Here is a 14,530-nt window from a genome sequence, read left to right as displayed (position 1 = left end):
GGGCTGCTGAAAGAGCGGCCAGGCCCAACGGTCAATCTTCAGTTGTCTTGCACTACATCGGGCACAACTCTCTGACTTGAACAGTGCTGTGCTGTGCTGGGCCAGGTTGTGTCGCTTACAGATGCAGGGAGAGATGCCCTTGTTCTGCTTGTGCGGCGATACCTTCCTCGCATATATCGTTGACAATATGGGAAGTTTTCTTGATTCTTTTCTCTCGAGTAGGGTATTCGGATCATGCCTGACTGTGGATAGCAGTATCTGTATCGGCATCGATGACTATGCCGTCTTACAAACTCAATTCGGTTAATTAACTACTTACTTCGCTATCAACAGCAGAAGCAAGACATCGGGCCTAGACTGCCAGCCCCCGAGTAATTGAAGAAGCACAATGAGCCCCCAACCAACTGACACACACACACACACACACACACACACACACCTGTATATCCGGCATTCTTTTCCCTCCTATAGACAGATAGGATAACCTACCACAACACGACCCTCCAACGTTCACCAACATGAGGGTGTACAGAAACAAACAACCAAGCAACCAAGCAAGCAAACTAGGCAAGCATGAAGTCAGGCCACAACACCAACCACAACAACATCAACACAGTAACAATATCAACAACCGCAACATGCGACGAGATACGACGAGAATGCATACTCAATCCTCCCATACAGCAAGCATATCCCGACGATGATGGCACAGTGATGCAATCCCATGCATGCATACATACTACACACACATGCATACACAACAGTATTGCGCGGTTGAGATGGTGTAGTGGTGTAGTGATAGACCGCTCAAATCTCACCCGGCAAATACCCAACTGGGCTGTTATCCTTTCCTCCTTCCCTACCTACCAGTCAATTAGTCAAGTCAGTCAGTCAGTCGGGCATTGTGTTACAGTATAGCTGTAGGTGCTGCTGCAGCAGAAGCAGCAGAAGCAGCAGTGGTAATGGTGGTGATGGTGGTGGTTTCAGCTGCAGGACTAATGCCGTGCGGACTCGCCACACCCGGGAATTGGCTGTTTTGAAATCGCATCGCATGGCATGGCACCATAGCAGTTGAGCCACATATCCCTGATGACCCTCTTTCTTTTCTTTTCTTTATTGTTATACGTAGGTGACGGGTTGGGGAGTATTCTGCAGATGCAGTAGGGATCATAGATTTTTGGTTGGATGACTTGATTACTTGGTTACCGTAGTTACTATGGAGTAACTGTGTGCTGTGCTATGTATCTAACGTGTGTATGTATGCAGAGCAATAATATATCTGGTTACTATTCATCATCTTCTTTGGGTATGTACCTGACTACCTGTATCTACTACGATCTGGACCGATACTAGCCCAGGTCCCCACAGTGGCAAGGATATATTTGGAAATGAAGAAATATAATGCTAAATGGTAAATGAAAAAGAGAGTTGCAGAATTAGAAATAAGACTGCGTAGATGTGGATCGTTGAATTGAAGCAAGTCAGTCGGGGCTCTTTCTTTGGACGTGTCAACTTACCTATTTTACCTTTCGGGGAAGTGGACTGACTGGACTGGACTGGACTGTCGGATTTGGTCAACCGTCCAAGATGGGGACGTGAATATACGCTAAACTTATCGCAGTTACTGGATACTACTCTACTTGGCCATTTCGTCGTAAGAGGGTGTATGTGTGTGAGTGTGGAGATGGGACTCATGCATAGCTTTACATATTGTGCGGATATTCGGATACTGCTTACTTGTAGATATTGGCGTGGTGTCCATCTGTCTCTCGGATTAAATCTTTACATCCTGCTAATTAACTAGTATTTACTTGGTATTAGATCAGCAGAGGGAGTGTTGACGCACTCTCCTGTCCAATGACCTTCACATCCAATTATCGCCGACCACACATGACAAGATCTCCGTAGAAGAAATCAGTCAAGCAAACAGACAGACAGACAAACAAGGGCTCCCCAATTCCGAATTTGGTTTATCATGACATCTCAGGGGGGGGGGGGGAAAGGAATAATGCTCCAATAGTGAGAGCCGGAGATGTCCTCCCGTCCCGTGTGGATGTATCAAAGAACCTAAAGATGTGTTGAGTTTTGTTTTATTTCCTTTGGCGTGCGCACAGGGTTACCACTGTACGGAGTATGCTGGAAACTGAGCGGAGACAGCTGAAGTGCCAGCCAGTCTAGCCGGTCCTTAGTGTCGCGGATCGGATCCGGGTGCCCGGTTTTTTAGTATGCCTTTTGCTTTTGGGACTTTTCCGGTTCAATGCTTTTCTGGGGGATTAGAGTGAGGGGCGAAAAAAATAAAAAAGAGAAATGGGTACGTACTTTTGTTCCGCTAGTGATTGAACATCCCTGCCCGAAGGATCGACTTGTCGTTCTATCCAGTCGAAGCTTACGCTAGCTTATCGGCCGCCTCATCTCGTCTTGGAGGATGCAGATGCAATGCATCCGGCGCGTAAATGTATATTTCCAGCACCCTCCATCGATCACATGACGTATGAGGGTGTGTTTTGGGGGTCTGGCCATCCAACTTTTTGATTTAGTGATTCGGCCTAGAAAAGTAGCATTCTCCAGATCAGGACCGGTTTCTGTGGTCCAGAATAAAGTGGGTGAGCCAATGTTGGGACGCTGACAAGCACGGAGTATGCGACGATCCATCCTGCACGAGCTGCCCTGGATATATATGCATTTGCCTTGGATACATTCCGAACCTGGTAAATAATGCATTCTCTTATTCCCTGCTCTCGTCGCACGAACAGGGCTGAAAGATGTGCTCCAGCCCAGTATTGTGTTTAAGGCAGCCAGCTCGCAACTTAAAGTGCATGCGGACATTTTCACACTTAGTGTAACGCCCTGGCAGTTGTGATGGAGGAAGGCGACGCCCAACGTTGTGATGATCTGACAGGCAACGGCCGTGAGACATGTAGCTAAAAAGAAACTATCCAATATCAATTAATCCGATATGGTGTAGTGGCTAACATCGCCGTCTCTCACACGGCAGCCGGGGGTTCGATTCCCCCTATCGGAGCTCAAACTTTCTTTTTCGACTTACTTTCAGTCGACATATTGTTTTTGTCTCATTCCCTTAGTGTCGCGAAACGAGATAATAATCCGAGTGTCTTTGCTTTTCCTTTCCTTTCTACGTTTTTTCAAACCGGAGTTGCCTCGGCGGCGGCCTGTACATTGACAGCCCGGCAAATATGCGACGGCACGCCCGTTGGTCACACGTTACGATCAAGAATCAACCATTGGCAGGATTTTCCTGCGTAAGAGCACTTACACTGTAGGCTACCTGTTACCTGCGAAGCGGACTATAATTTCCCTGATAGGCAAAAGGTCCAAAGTACCGCAGGGCAAATACCCACCGTCACCACATTGTGACACTATGGGTGCCCGTCGCACCAGGCCCTTCGCGACGAGAAACTTGGTCAGGTGGTGGCTGAATCCAGCAGCGTGCAAAGTGGGCTCACCGGCCTCAGTGCCGTATGTAGCACACCTTGTGATTTGTGTGACGTGAACCCGGTTCCCTCAACCGTAGCTGAGCATAATCTTGGTATGGCGAGTAGCACAGTGGGTCTTTCCAGACTACTTTTGTTTCCTGTAATGGCATGCGAATGCCGCCTCTGGATTGACGAAATGGAACATTGGAAGATCCATGTCTGCATGATCCGTGGAGGTTAGTGGCCCCTTCGGGCTTATTACTGCACAAGTGGACCGTCATTCCACGACCTACGATCCGCGAGTAGGATCATTATCGCAAAAGCTCGGGTCGAGAACACGGCAGATCATTGACAGGACTCCACCAGTCTAGAGAGGCCTCGACCATCCTGTCGCGGGCGCATCCCCATGTGCCAACTTGGGATGTTGCGAAAGTGACAGATCAAGGACAAATCCAGAAATGGCTCTGGCTCATCTTGTTTCGGCACTACCCTGCGTGGTGGGATGCTGTTCGCAGTAGACCGCCTGCATGACAATGCCATTGGCCTGATTTGTGGTCTGTGATTGTGAACAAGGATGCAGTAGTTCGGCTGTCACAGAATTAGGGAGGGCCCTCTGCAAATCAGCAGCTTCGATCGACGAACTAGTCACGGGGGACCATGAGCAAGTTGAGATGCATAAAGTATTACCGGATTATATTGCGTTTTAGAGTTATGGTCCATTGTTCGCATCCCTGTCGGGTTACTACGAAATAGCGTACCTACTGTGTAAGGAGTACGAAATCGAGGTAGGAAATCCCTCCAGATGATGGATCCGGAAAGGCAAGGCTAAATTCCGCACGTTGGGGCGAGGGACAAGTTCCCTCCGATCCATGTCGACACTCGACAGTCGACAGGTACACAGCTGGAGAGTTCACTTACAGGGACTAGCCCGCCTCGGCCTTGATATACAGCCGTTCGACTTGGCCTGAGGCTCCGCAGTGGATCTCAGCAGTGCAGGGATCTGAGCGAATGGGATGGGGTTCCTGGTACCGCCGGAAGGGGGAGGATGGGATTCCCCTGCAGCTCACATGATCAAAAAGAGGGCGGCTATGATGGCTCTAAAATGGGGCGGAATGCAAATAGTGCGCCATCTCGAAAAAAAAAAAAGCAAAAAGGCGGGAACAGAAAAGCGGAATCGATCAATCATGCAAGAGTCGAGAGACTAACCGAGTGTGATTGGAGATCAGACCCATTGGCCCTCGATTGTTATCCGTCGCCGCGGGACCGGATCCGCAATTCCGTTGGAGACGAAAGTCCTTTCTGAAAGTTACTCCTTTTTTGGATCCGGGATCTAATTTCCTATTACTGTTTAATGTGTGTATGTACGGAGGAGTATGTGTGCGCGTGTGCGCTGACCACTGTGGTATCCTATCAAATCATGGATGGGGAGGTCAGCTTTGCCACGAAGACAGGCGGACAATGGTAGTCATTGGGACTTGGGAACTTACTGACATGTGTAGGTAGTACAGGCATCTACCTGCCTACTCAAGCAGGTCGCCTGCAGACCGAGTTTCTTCCATAGGTCATACATAGAGAGTAAGAGTCAATTTAGTGGTCTTAGAAACCGAGACATACTTACTCCGTAAGTGTAGACACATTAGCCAGACTGAACCTTACTTGAGCCGTCGAGTCCATAGATAGTTACGCCATTGTAGCGCCGCCGCACCCCATTATTAATCTCAGCTGAGAAGGATCCTTCCATATCGCATTGCGATAGGTAGAGATGAATAGGCGATGGAGACCGATGGAACAGAGTCCATCCCGTCCCAGCTGATGCTGGATACTATTGTATAACACTTAATTTAATGGAAAAGAAAAATGATACATGCAGGCGAATCCTGGCCAAGCCCGCACTTCCCTTTCGCCCTTGAAGGGGCGCAATTGAGGTGGGGAAAAAAGAGCAGAGGAAGAAAAAGAAGGAAGGCATTTTGCAAGTTGCCCAGCCCCGCTGGCTTAGCCACGGTGGCTAAAAAGAGACCAAACCAGCGACGGGGAAGTACGATTCGCCCGTACTTTTGCCCCCCCGAAATCCCTTCCGTCGAGCCGGCGTGGGATTGTGACGCAACGGCAAAAAGCGAGGAGAGAGAAAAATGAGATGAGATGAGATGCTGCCCGCCCTTTCGCCGGCTTCGATGTTTCACATCCCCCCCCAAAAGGTGCCATTCGTCCACCTGGCCGCTTAGATGGTTTCATTGGTTCGGGGAGCTGAAGCCGGTTCCAGTGCACAAAGACCTTTGGTTCTGGCAGTGGACTAAAGGTACTTACTTGGTGGATTCGTACCTCTCCTCAGCTCTATCTTTGGTCCGGTACTTCCTACCCGGGAGTTAGTACCTTGGTTCGTTTCAAAGTCAATCCAACTACTCCTGACGTCGAGGGGGTAGATAGTGGATGAAGGTACGGAGTATGAAGGTTGACGAAAACAGCGAGATGCTGGTTCCAACCGAAGGGCGGAAAAGCCTGCGGGTCTAACTTCAATTTTCTCCTTTCCTTTCTCAGATCTCACACCCTTCTCTCACTCTCCAAGTCTCAAAATTCCGTCTTCCGCTTGGTTCTGACTCGAACCGGCTGTGCTGCATAATGTCGACTGGGTAATCATCGGGGTTATTATCGATTATATCAAGGAAGACCGAGAGACTCCGAGGATATACATACATAGATGCAAATGCAAACACCGATGGATACCGTCAGGAAACACCATTTACCATCCGACAGGGAAAGACCCAGTAGATTGGGGGTTTACTTGCGTATGACCTGCGCGGTTCCCCACAATTGATCGAACCGATCATGTCCGTAATCATGACAGAAGACCAGGGATCCCAGCTGAAAGGACCTTCAAGGATCTCAATTTTGGATCACTATGGTTTAATCCTGCCATCGTAGTAGTTATAGTCAGTAGTCACTAATCATTAGTTACTGCTGGGGGCTTCTTTGACCCGCCACAGCCGCACTCACGCTGACTGTCGGCCATGACCGATCCAGCAATTGTCAACGAGTGTCTTACGGAATATTACATTCTTATTCAGTGCCAAGGGCATGATGCACGATAATTTACGCTGACGTCAAGTACTCCAAGACGAGGGCTTCCAGAAACATTCGATACATTCGCTCGACGAAGCACCATGGAGATTGTAGATTGTAGTGGCTGTATTTGGGGGGGGGGGGGGTGGACCGCCTTGAATCGGGTAACCACTTCAATAACTATGAAACATGCGGCCATGCGCCGACAGTCCCGACTTGACTTAGTAAACCAGGACGGAACCGACACAACTAACTAGATATTTAGTTAGTGATTAGTTAACTAATGGGGTGATTCCATTCTCATGGAAGGCAACAAAGAGCATGACCTAATTAGGTAGTGAACGATTAGCAAGAAAATAAAATCCAAACAGTGGGACTGGCAAAGACACTCCGAGTCTCTTCCGCCACAGCGTACGGAGTAGATAGAAGTTTCCAGGAGGCGGTCCCGACACTCTGGCGCGGGAACTGCGCCTGTAAAACGATCCACCGCAGACCGGAAGCGGGTGGCTTGTCCCTCCAAAGCTGATTCCAGGTGGGCCGTGGATCCCGAGAATTGAAAGGGCACCACTAGATAGTACTCAATACTTCATACGGAGAAAAAGTTAATGGGATTCGCTGAGGCCTTGAGAGCTGAGACATGTTGGGTAAGGGAGAAGGAATCGCGGCAACCTGATAATAGCCCCGCGAATCCTAAGAAAAAAAAAGAGAGGAAGAGAAGCTGAAAGGGTATGGAGGAGCGACCTGCTGATAGAGACAACAACGTCATATGCCAGTAAGCCATGCATCGATGACTAGATAGAGTCCCATGTCAGTGATAGAGACGCTCACTGCTGAGTGTCGTTGCAGGACATGGAACGAATCGGAGAATTGGTGGGTTATAGGAAAGCATGGTATCAATATGAGTATTGCCGTCGTGATCAGACTGACAAGAGCACTAACGCAAGACGCGATATGTTGCTTGATGGACAGGCAGCCTCTTAGGACAGACAGCCTCTAAGATGCTCCCGCAGACCGAGTAAAGGATGATTATCGGTTGAATGGGCTGATGTTACGGTTCCTTTCCTCCAGCCCTGGCTCTGACACTTCTCCCAACCATCCACTGCAGCAAAAGCGATGTACCGCGGGGCAGCCCAATGCCCCGCCGGTGCGATAACAAGAGACATGGATGTATGCCACCAGTAGCAGCAATCAATTGACCTTGCATGAGGGATTGATCTTAGCCCAGCTGTCAAAACGGAAAACTGTTTCCCGAAGATTGCTGCCAGCTGCCCTCCTGGCTCACTAACCAACTAGCTACCGTGGCTGTGTATTGGGTCAGCTTGTGTGTGTAATGTTTAGATCGCTCACCGTAAGTTTTCGTCGTTGCTCCCTGCAAGGCGGACCAGGGCTGTTTCCGTGAACGCTCCCGAAGCAGGCATGATTCAAGCAAGCATCAGCGACTGCCCGCGCTTGGATTTCTGCCCAAAGCACACACAGCAGAGCGTTAGTAGTATTCTTACCTTTCCCACATCCCACACCCCTCCCGAGGGTACAGCTGACCTATCGTAAAGGGTTCTGAGAAAAATAAAGAACACACGAGGACTGCAGTAGGTAGGGTAAAACCGGCCAGGATCTTTTTTGACAGACGTTGTTGACAAACAAAGCCTGTCTGTCCCGCATTTGGTGGCACAAGGAGGAGGAGGATGATGATGATGATGATGATGCAGTCGTGATATCGGCCAACAGCTTAGGCGGTCCGTACCCAAGGTAGCCTGCAAGCCCCTCCTATTCGGCTCTTCACCGCTTCCTGCCGGGAAGTTTTCTTTTCTTTTTGTTCTCTTCTTATGATTTTGTTTTGGCGGTGGTTCAATCATAATTCCAGTGGTGAAGTGGGCAGTCCTCCCCCACTCTCTTCACCATTCAGCTGGCACAAAGTTATTTGCACCTGCAGGGCAGCGGCATCAGCGGGCACGGCACTACACACCCACACCCACACACACACCGGTCTTCCTACACTAATCATCCAGCTTTCTTTCTCTCCCTCTCTCTCCCCCTGTACTCCATACTACCAACAGCACATCATACTTGCCAATAATGACTGGCCAGTCGTCGCCAGCTCTCATGCAATTACCCTAGTAACTAACAAGTACGTACTAGTAGTAGTCAACTGCTGCTACCTGCTACCTGCTAGTCATCTCAGGGTCCCCTCTCTTGATCCACCCAATAATTTAGACTCGCCCGTGCTTCATTCAGCTGCGACGGGTCATGCTCACATGATGCACAGCAGCACGTATGTATCTGCTAAGAGACTAGGCGCATCGCGATGACATTTCACCGTCCATTTTCCTGTTTTCCTCCGAAACGTCCGAATGGTTATCAAGCTGGACACGATCGTGGTCACTCGAGCTAAGACCGCTGACCACTCGGCCATCTCCTGTCCAGTACTATCCATCATGCAGACACCGCCAAACCACGGGCCGTTTGGGTTGACGGCTCCTAAGCACACATCCTTGAAACCCAAAGGAGGCCCGTCGTCTGGCTTGTCAGGGAAAAATGAGGGGTAAGCTCCATCTCACTGGACGCAAGTAATGCATCCAAGTTGAAATTAAATCCTGCGACAGCACGTTGTCGCGAAAATCCCTAAATAAGCCCCAATCGGGATCCTCAAGGAAGCTCTCGTATTGGCTTTGAAGACCCGACCCGACTTATCTTCGTTCGCATGCTAGTTATCGGGTTGCGTCTCTCTCCGCGTGGTAAGCTTGGTAAGGTTTCGACTTCCTTCGCTGCTCTTTCGTCCGGCACCTCCACGAAGCCCTGCCGGATAGAATCACTACTGACTTCCTATACGTACGTATTTTTACTTTTGGCCCAGAGTAACGGGGTCATCGGTTTTCAACTCGGCGGACGGAGTTTCCGGATGTTCCCCATTGGCTTTGTGTACCAAGTCTATCCCCCTTCTCCCCTTTTTCACTTTCTTTGATGATCTGGTAAAGTCAGCGAATTCAGCTGCCTGTTAGTTACTGTCCGCCCCAAGTATTATGACGTCGGCCGGCTGCTCTGCAATACCTTCAGAGTTGCCTGGGTTTATTATCCGCCCTTCATCTTTCTTCCTGCTGGGCGGGCGGCTGCTAATGGTCGATCGTCCGTATCAAAAGTGCCCCACTGGCCTATTCATCATGATGGTCAAAAGATCACTTGCAGGTCGCAAGCTTCCATTGTTTTTCTCCCCCTCTTCTTGACCCTCATTTGGCTCGCGTGGCTCCAGATCTCAACCGCGCTAAGTCAGGCACTATGAGATCCACAGCATGGTACTATTTACCTTATGCAGCGGTGGGTTTTACCTGTTCCTCTTTTCATTACCGAATCCTTCGTATTGTTACATACTGGAGTTACTAGTCCAGTTGGGCTTTTCCACCTCCGCCCGCCCTTAGCGTTGCTATTATGTGTTTCTCGGGGGAGGTGGTTCGGAATTAACTACTAATTAGATGGAAAACATAACACGACAACAGTTTGGCCAATGGCATTTTTCTTAACAGAGGGCGCCACACGTCCAGTAAGTACTACTATCTATCTATCCCGCACCCTGGTCTGTTATAGTAGGATATTGGCCATGTCACCCGGAGAGCCTAAAGAGAGCCCACGCGATTTGGGAATCAATACCAACGGTGGCTAGTACTTAGCAAAACTTACTTAGCCAGGTAACCTCGTAACTGGGGGTGGATGAAGGGGACAGACAGACAGACAGACAGACAGACAGACGGGACCTTGAAGGCGCGTCGTCGGGTGTCAGGCTCATTAGCCTCATACCTTTAGGTACCAGGAACTTCCTTTTCGCATTACCCGCCGTTTCAGGTCTCAATTAAGAGCTTCTCTAAGCAACACGGGGAAAATCTCAAGCGCTAGCCGTTGGACTAGTAGATAGGATGACGTCAAAGGAATCCCGGAAGGGGGTTATTTTCACTGGAAATTCAGAATCCGCGACGATGTCCATCCTCTCCACAGTCATCGGCAGCCCCAGGGATGCGTACTGGAATGATCTTATGGGATTTACATTTGGTATCCAAACAAAACTTACTGTACACTTCCGTCTATCCGTTGGGACCGACAGCGCAGAAAAAGAACCTTTTCAAAACAAGATAGATAGAGTTCGGCGGGAGCTCCAATCAAACCCCCGTGATCACCTGCTGCAATGTTGTTCGCCCTCCTCGCTTCTTTGGCTCTTCGATCCTTTCTTCACGAGTTCAAGACAGTACTACCCAGCCCTTGTTACTCGTCCACTCACTCTCTATCTAGTTAGCTAGTAGTAGTATCTTCCCCCCTCTCCAGAATTCTCCAGGTACTGTAATGTCACCCACCAATCACCGGACAAAGCTAGGATGCCTTTCATAAGATCGCATTAAAGTTCCGGGGCATTTCCTCGAGAAGCCGAGCGGTCATCACTGTGTAGTTATCTATAGCATGGCTTGATCTAATACTCCCTGGGGTAATGGGTGAGGTTGGTCATGGTGCTTGTTTGGGTACGGTGCGGCGCTCTGATTAAGCCCATCCATCACTAACTAACTAATTAGTTACTTACTCCCGCTGCGGAGCTCAGGGACAAATACGTCTCTAAAACGAAGGACACTTGTTGATCAATTGTTACAACGATCATACAATTGTCTAAGCTTGGGCTGCTTGGGTAAGCAACTAACCATGGGGTGAGAAAGTCGCATTCCGTCTCCCAGTACATACTAGTTCAAGTTGTAGGCTCTTTCTCTCCCCCTCTCCTTTTTGACGGGTGATCGCACTAAATGTCAATCGGTTTTCTCCCGATCACCCACCCCGTCTTTTTGTCGGTCCACTTCCAGTCAAGCGATGGAATAATAGCGTCGTTCCTCACCGTAAGGGCTGGCTGTCGATTGCTCACCTCCCGCTTGCCGCCAGTCCTATTATCAGTCCCACTTTGGCAAATGGAGGATGGTAATGTCTACTCCGTACCTGTGTATGATCCCGTGTGCTGGGTATCCAGTATGTGTGTATGCACTGTATGGATGTATGTATGTGGGCTTTGATTTTATTTCCTCCCCCCCAATTTTTTACGCAGTGCTTTCGTTTTTACCTGTTCCTTTTTTCTGCCTGCTCCGCTTCTCTCATCGCCTGCTCTCCCAGCGATCTTTTTCTCGTCGCTCACTAATTACCCACTTCGCCAGCCCCTCTTTTTCGCCCTCTTTTCTAATTCCTTTCCTCTTCTGCTTATCTTTGTTTGGCTAATCAATGTTCTGCCCACTGCTCCGATTTTCCGCTCCTCCATATCAGATCACCAATCCTCAAACCTGTCTTACTTACTGTACACTGGTGATTTCTTGGCTCAACTTGCCGATGTGTATTTCTCCCTGATCTTGCACGATTCACCGCTTGTTACCATGAAGCAGCATCCCCCCCAAAACAAGGCACCCCCGTTTTTATTGTCAGCTAATTGTCTATTGTAGTTCAAATGACTGTTAAGCTACCACCTTTCCTATATTCGGCATCATGATTTGTAATACCATAGTAACTTGTGCTGTTGGATGTTGTCATGATTAGCGTAGTTCTTTGTTTGTCCAACATCAACTACCAACAACTACCGAGTGTGGACCTCAGTTCTTAGCCCTCTGATGCATACATTTTTTCTTTTAGATCTTTTGGATTTTCTATTTTTTTGTAATTTTAAGGGCGATCCGTCAACTGATCAAGCATGAGGGTGGGAACCGGCTGGCTCTTCCAGAATTCCGCTGCTGTGGATCAGGCCAAAGGGAGGGAGAGAGGCAGAGCGAGTACGACTTAACTTTTTTAGAGGGACAGCAGCTTTTCCTAGTGTAATTACAGCCGCACACACTTACTCACTAACTCACTAACTCACCAACTCACCATTCAGTTTAGCCATGATAGGTAATCCCCTTTATTGAGACTTGAGAGGGGAATGGGAGGGGAGGGAGAAAGGCGGGCTGGTCATTGTGATTGAGAGTGGGCTGGAGGTGCTGTTAGATCTATCATCTCACTAAGTCACACTAAAACCAGACTTCTGGAAAGCCGATCATCATTGCCTTACGGGCCAATTTAGCGCGCTCCTAGCTACTCACCTCTGACTGTTCCCCGGAGCCCGGGGCTCAGGTCCATGGGTCCTACCGGTCAATCTGCGGCGGCGGCTCTGGAATGGGGCAATTTGCGGTTTCTCGCTGTGTCTCTCCTTTTGCCTTTTTCACTCCCTTTTTGCTTCCTTATTCATTATTATGATAATAATAAAATATTATTTTTTCCTTTTCTTTTCCGTCCTAATTTTCCTGATTTCATTTTTATCCTTAAAGTATTTTTTTTTCCATTTCCGTTACTTATCTTTTTATTTTTCTTTCCCCATTTTTTCCCTTTTACTTAGTTTAGTCTATCGTCTTCCCCTTTGAGTGTTTAGTGTGGTCTGACAGTAGGTCTGGTTGATGGATACACTCCCAGCTCCGATCTCAATCTGATTTTTCCCCTTATGACATGATTTCTGTTTGATTCGATGATGATGTGTGCTGATAATTCCTGGCTAATATTTGCAATCGGGAAAATTCATGAACTTATTAATTTTTTTTCTCTGTTCTGTTGCTGTAAGGAATCAAAAGGGCCATACCGCTCTTACATGGGTAACCGGGCGGTTTCCCTCTGGTTCCCTTTCTGCCCGGACACGGCTGGGCGTGACTGGCAAGAGAGAGTAATAACTTACTCAAGTTGTAACCCAAGGTGGGAGTTGAACATGATGTATGCCCCGTAAGTAGTACCTTGGATGGAGAGAGTATTGTTTCGCTTCTGCTATTGGCTCCACCCCTTTCTCGGATTCCGGTTCTGCTCTGCTGCTTTTCTTCTTTTCCTACTTTTATTTTTTTTTTCCCCTTCCGCCCACTACTACTCTTGTGGTGCCCCATTATTTTGTCTTGTTGCCTTGACGGCCGTGTCAGATGGTTCCGATCCATCTCTCGTTCCCTCCCCTCCGCGTAGTCCACCCGCATCATACCTTAAAAAAATAAAATAATTCAAAAAATCGAAAAAATTGGATTTTATTTTATTTTATTTTCTACCCTCGAGAGAAAAAAATAATTAATCATGCTAATAATCAAAAGTGGATCCCCTTATTCCTCAGCTGTTTGCTGTCGACTGCATCCTGCATCCTTTTGTACAGCTGTAACCGAAATAGGCTTGCTCCATTGTCCCATACTTACTATCTTGAACCGTTGACGTTTTAGTCTTTTTCGCCTGATCACATATCTAGGTAATCCACTGGAAATACTTCATTTAATTCCCTGCCCGTCCAGATTTCTCCTTTTATGTGACCTTCCCTCTCTCTTTCTCTCCGCCATCTTTCTTAAATACAATTCACTTGCCTCCGTGGACTGCACCGCTTTCTTCTCTTCCCTTCTTCATCGGTTGCACTCCGCTACTATATCTGCTACCTTAGTACTACTTACCCATTAGCCCTACTCTCCTACCTCCACCCGCCAACCCATCATCATTGCCCTTACACACCCTCAATTGAACGACAACGGACCAGCTCTTCTACTTCTACTCTTCTCCTGCTTTTAACTTCACCCCTGGGATTTTTCTTCCATCACCGTTGGGGTTCCTCACCACTCAAAGTTTGCGTCATTGGATTCCCTTGCAGTTACACAGTCTAGCCGTTTCTCGGGAACTGAAAGCACGGAAAATAAAAAAAGCCAAAAAAGATTGAAAAGGATTTGCAGCATCGATTGGACAGGGGGGTAGAAATGTTGAACCCCCTTTAACAAACCGAGTCTTCTTGTCTTCAGTCCAGCGATCTTATCATCATAACATTCCCTCCCTTCGGTTACAGCGGAGATTCCAGCCGAAAGACACATTCCCCGAATTAATTGGCCATTGGCCTCGCATATTGTCTTGCTCTATATTATTGCAAGAGACGCAAGCCGATATCGCCATCCGTGTTCAATCTCGACGACTTGACACGAAAAACAACAACAACAATAACACGCACCAATCTTGCCTTGTTCTGTTGAGAGTGAATCAAGTGGGTGACCGCTTCAACCAACATC

At 48.3% G+C, this 14,530-nt stretch overlaps 1 non-coding gene across 1 annotated transcript; it reads left to right on the top strand.

The window, feature by feature from the left end:
* Nucleotides 1-2,950: 2,950 nt before the first annotated feature.
* Nucleotides 2,951-3,022, top strand: ASPBRDRAFT_t103. The gene has a single exon. It is a non-coding gene; the product is annotated as a tRNA-Glu (tRNA).
* The last annotated feature ends 11,508 nt before the right edge of the window (nucleotides 3,023-14,530 follow it).

This window comes from Aspergillus brasiliensis, assembly GCF_001889945.1.
Source record: "Aspergillus brasiliensis CBS 101740 unplaced genomic scaffold ASPBRscaffold_3, whole genome shotgun sequence".
NCBI classification, from domain to species: domain Eukaryota; kingdom Fungi; phylum Ascomycota; class Eurotiomycetes; order Eurotiales; family Aspergillaceae; genus Aspergillus; species Aspergillus brasiliensis.
This window is presented reverse-complemented; position numbering and strand designations above follow the sequence as displayed.